Source organism: Elephantulus edwardii, unplaced genomic scaffold, assembly GCF_000299155.1.
Source record: "Elephantulus edwardii isolate Elephantulus edwardi_28Jun2011 unplaced genomic scaffold, EleEdw1.0 scaffold00054, whole genome shotgun sequence".
NCBI classification, from domain to species: domain Eukaryota; kingdom Metazoa; phylum Chordata; class Mammalia; order Macroscelidea; family Macroscelididae; genus Elephantulus; species Elephantulus edwardii.
This window is the reverse complement of record NW_006399804.1, coordinates 11864282-11869600: the sequence shown is the minus strand read 5'-3', so window position 1 is coordinate 11869600 and position 5319 is coordinate 11864282. Positions and strand designations below refer to the sequence as shown.

Below are 5319 nucleotides of genomic sequence, written 5' to 3'. Positions count from 1 at the left end.
GTTCGCAGGGGTGGGGGCGGCGGCTGGCCTGCCTTAGGAAGGTGGGGGGCTTGGGGTGTTTTCAGGTTGTGGTTACTGGAGGCTGGCACGTTATCCTGAAATAGAGCAACAGAGAAGATACAAACAGTGATTGATTCCGTTTATGGGTTTGTAAGCTCTGGATGACCAGGTAGCCCACAGATGATCCTCTCAAATGGTCTTTAATGTTACCTGTGGGCGCTAATCCCACGTTTTCCGTGAGGGAAAGATTGCTATTTTCTTTGGCATATTTATTTAGATTTCTAAGCATCCCCTGGAGACCTAACTTATGCAGGAGTTTTCATCCCTCTTTTAAGAGGCCAAGTTTCATCCTAGCATTTAATGAGCAAATCAGCTGTACTTCAAGAGAATTGGGGGTTTTTTGACCAAGCAAGATATAAAATTCACTATTTTCTGGCAACACAATGCAAAGGCATCAATTCACTGGCCTTTATTGAAGTTGGGAATCAGAAGAGACTATGGAACAGAGATATCATTACTGAAATCAAATGGATCTTGGCTAAAAGCAGAGAATATTTGAAAGATGGTTGGTAATATGGATCTTGATCTTCACTTACCAGTAATGGTCCGGCTCTTTATCTACCCAGTTTTGAACCTCAGACCTTTCACATGTGGCTCGAATGTGATAACCACTACACTAGCCGAGCCACGCAAATTTTAATCTCTGTCAGTGCCTCTGCAAGTTGGGCAATGACTGACGATGGCACAAGAAGAACTGATGCCTTTGAGTTGTAGTGTTAGAGAAAAGTACTGATGTTTTGGTGTGAGTTGAACTGGTTGTAAAGATAAGCGGTCAAAGTTATCTGTAAAATTTTGTTTCTTGTGCCAAACCATTCATTCATGGCCGAAGTGGTTAAACCAGAACCAAATCAGTTGCCATCAAGTCAACCTGGACATAAGTCAACTCAATGTGTGTCACATTAGGACTGTGCCTCTGAGGGTTTTTGGTGTCTTATTATTTGGAAGTAGATCATACCTCTGGGTGGACGCAAACCTCTAACCTTTCAATTAGCATAACTGCACCACCTACGGACCAGAATGGGTAAGGGACCTGCTAAATTTTGTGCAAACAGCAAAAACTCTTCTGCTTTACATGCCCTACTTTGTTAGGACAAAGAAGTGAATGAGAAGAATTATTTCTGGGTTATAGATAACCTTTGAGCAAACCTGAGCATAAAGGATATCTTTTCTTCAGTCAGCCTTCCCCAGCCTTTGCTAAAAACATAAAGTTTCTTGTCTGAGCATTCTGAGGACAAAGGCCGAGGACTTGGACCACGAGGGAGGAGTCAATTATAACCTTCAATCCTTCTTGCATAACAGCTACAGGCAATGGGGTTGACGAGGAATCAGGAGCCCTCTTCTTCTAGGTTCCTTTTCTTAACCGTGTGGAAGTGGGCTGGTTAATCAAGGATAGCATGAGCTTGACAATACTTGTTATTATCTATGCCTCAAGTTTTAGAAGAGAACAAGTGAGATAAAAATGTGAGATCTCAAAAGTCAAGTCATAATTTATGTGCAATTGGTAGAAACCAAGGCATAAAACTAGACTGAGGTTAACAGAATCCTATCTTTGGATGGTACAATTAAGTGCTTAACAGCTAGCTGAAAGGTTGGTGGCTCAAACTCAGTAGAGTTTCCAGAAAAATGAAGAAGAAAATCTTGGCTATCTACTTCTGAAAGGTAGACTGTAGTCTTGCAATCATGGCAAGTTGCTCAACTCTGCACAGGCGGGGCTGCCCTGTATCAGAATTGAGCCCATGTTCTTACAGGCCATCAGATTGACTACAACTCATAATGACTCTACGAACAGCATATCTGAATGAAGCCCTATCCTGCACCATCCTCAGGATCTCTGATATGCTGGAGTCCACTTTTATAGTCACTATGCCAACCTATCTTGTTGAAGATCTTCTCTCTTTCCATTCCCTTTCAAGTAGTTCCAAGACTGGCCATTCTTGATAACTTGTATGAAGTATGTGAGACCAAACTTCTAAGCATAATACTGGTGTACTTTCTACACAAGAAAGTCAGACTAAGTTTGTCCATTGGCAGGCCATGGGAATTTTCAATACTCTTCTCCAATATCACAATTCAAGGGCATCAATTATTCTTGTCATACTTGTTCACTGTCCAACTTTCAGATGCATATAAAGCAACTGAAAATATTTTGGCTTGGATCAGATGCAACATAATGTTGAAACTGACATCACTGCTCCTTAGCACTTTGGAGAGATCCCTGACAATAGATTTTCTCAGTGGAACACATCTTTTGATTTCCTGACTGGGGCAACCATGTTTGACTGTGGGTCCAAGTAAAATAAAATCCTTGGCAAAATTAATCTTTTTTTCTTCTATCATGATGTAGCCTACAATCCAGTGGTGAAGATTTTTTAAAAATTAATTTTAATGAAAGTTTATAAAGACTTAGGGTTTCCATTCATTCATTGTTGCACTTTTTTCCCTGCACTCCCCCCCCCCCATTTACTCTTCTTGAAAACCAGTGGTGAAGATTTTTTCTTTCTTGCTGTCAAGCTGTAATCCATATTGAATATCTGTAATAAAATATCTTCATTCAAGTGTAATACAATATCTTCATTCAAGCACTTCGTCACTTTCTGCAAGCAAGGCTGTATCATCTGCATTCAATACAGGCTGTAGATGAGTCTTCCTCCAATCCTGAAACCATTCTTTTTCATTTAGTTCACCTTCTTGAATGGTTTGCTTTGCATACAGATAGAGTAAGGAGAGTGAAAGGATAAAATACTGATACACCTTTTCTGATTTAAACAATGCAGTGTTTCCTTGTTTTGTTTGGAATGCAATATAGTATATTTGTCTATGGATGGGTTTTACATGAACACAATTTAGTGTTCTGGAATTTACATTCTTCTCAATATTATCCATAATTCATTATCACCAACATAGTTAAATGCTTCTGTTTAGTTAATAAAACACAGATAAGCTGGTATTCTGTGCTTTCAGTCAAGATCATCTGACATCAACATATCCCTCATTCCATAGCCTCTTCTGAATCTAGCTTGAGTTTCTGGAAGTTCTGTGTTGATGCACTGTTCAAGCTATTTTCTGGATGATATTTAGCAAGATTTTATTTGCATATGCTATTAATGATATTGTTAGATAATTTACACATCCTAGTAGATCACCTTTTTTTTTCCCTCTCCCCCACTTTGGAATGGGAATATGGATCTCTCTCCAGTCAGCTGGCCAGGTAGCTTTTTCCAAATTTCTTGGCACAGCCTGGTGAGCATGTCCATCATTTGCCTGCTGAAAAATCTCAATTGGTAGTCCATATATTCCTGGGCCCTTACTTTTTGCCAATACTTTGAGAGCAGCTTGAACTTCTTCCTTACCTTTGGTTCTTGATGATATGCTACTTCCTGAAATGGTTCAGTGTTGACCAATTCTCTTTGGTACAGTGATTCTGTGTATTCTTTCCATCTTCTTTGGTTGCTTCCTGCATCATTCAATATTTTGCCCATAAAATCCTTTAGTTTTGCAATTTGAGGTTTGAATTTGTTCTTCAAAGTTTTATCAGCTTGAGAAAAGCAATGTGTTCCTCATTTTTGGTTTTCTAATTCCAGCTCTTAGTACATTTCATTATAATAGTTTGTCTTCTCTAGCTGTCCTTTGAAACCTTCTGTTAGTATCTCTTTTCAACATTTCTTCCCTTTGTTTTCTCTTCTTTACATTCCAGTGCAAATGTAGGGTCTCTTCTGAAATCCAATTTGATCTTTTCTTCTTTCCTGTCTTTTTAATGACCTTTTGCTCTTTTTATGGCTGTTGTCCTTGATGTTATCCCAACTCATCTGATCTTTAGTTATTAGTGTTCAATGCAGCACATGTGTGCTTGAGATGGCTTCCAAATTCAGTTGCGATAGATTCAAGGACATATTTTGGTTCTTGTGGACTTGTGTTAATTTTCTTCCATTGCAAGGTGAATTTGCACTTGAGTAATTGATGGTCTATTCCACAGAGAACCTCCCTTGTTTGGACTGCTGATACTGAGCTTTTCCCAGTAACTCTTTCCACAGATGTAATCAATCCTATCATGTGAGGCCCTTTTGTACAAATGTCATTTATTTATTTATTTTTAACAAAGGTTATTTACAATGAAAGAATCATTGTTCAAAATGATCTTTTAAAAATTTTATTATTTTATTCAATTTATTCATTGCTGCACATTTTGTTCCCCCTCTCTCCTGCCCCCTCCTGCAATGCACCCCTTGTTCCAGATTGCGGTCATGCATATATTGCCTAATCATATATTCCTTTTGGACAGTTCTTCCCCTCATCTGTTCTAGTGCAGTGTTCATTATTTATTTCCTCTTTTCCCATGCTTTCTCCACCCCCCACCCCAAATCTTTCCTATTTTATAACAGAGGTGTCATGCAGTATTTGTAATTTTTTGTGACTGAGATAGTTTACTCAACATAATGTCCTACAGGCTCCCCTATGTTGTAATGTTTTACAAGTTCATTGTTTGTCAATGTTGCATAATGTTCTATTGTGTGATAGAACCACAATTTTTCTATCCATTGTTTCTTGTTGGGTACTTGGGTTGCTTCCATCTCTTTGCTATTTTGAATAATGCAGAAATAAACATGGATGTGCACACATCTGTTTGAGTTGTGGCTCTGGTTTTTTTAGGGTATATTCCAAGTAGTGGGATTGCTGCATCAAATGATATTTCTATTTCTAACTTTTTGAGAAAGCACCAGACAGCCTTCCATAGAGGATGTACAATTTTACATTCCTACCAGCATTAAGTAAGAGTTAAGCATCTCTCCACAACCTCACCAGCATTTGTTGTTTGCTGTCCTGTTGAATTTTGCTATTGTTAAGGGGTGAGATGATATCTCATAGTTGTTTTGATTTGGATCTCTCTAATAGCTAGGGATTGTGGACATTTCTTCATGTGTTTGTTTGCCATCTCAGTATCTTCTTTGGTGAAGTGTCTATTCATAGCCTGTGCCATTTTGTGATTGGGATGGCAGCACAGCTTTTTGTTTGTGGTGTGTGTGTGTGTTTTCTTATGTACCGTCAAGTCAGATCTGACTGGTAGAGGAGGAGACTGCCCCTGCTTCTCCAGTGGAGCATCTGGCGGATTAGAACCATGCACCTTCAGAATTGCATCATTTTGTGATTGAGTTGTTTATCTTTTTCTTGTTAGAGTGCCAGAGTATTCAATAAATTTCATACGTAAGTACCTTATCAAATATATCATTATCAAATATTTTTTCCCCGTCTGTGGGTTTCCTT

General features: G+C 38.6%; 1 protein-coding gene across 1 annotated transcript in view; it reads right to left on the bottom strand.

Moving 5' to 3' along the window:
- The window catches only part of APBB1IP (amyloid beta (A4) precursor protein-binding, family B, member 1 interacting protein), a 107488-nt gene that overhangs the window by 1812 nt on the left and 100357 nt on the right, over positions 1-5319 (bottom strand).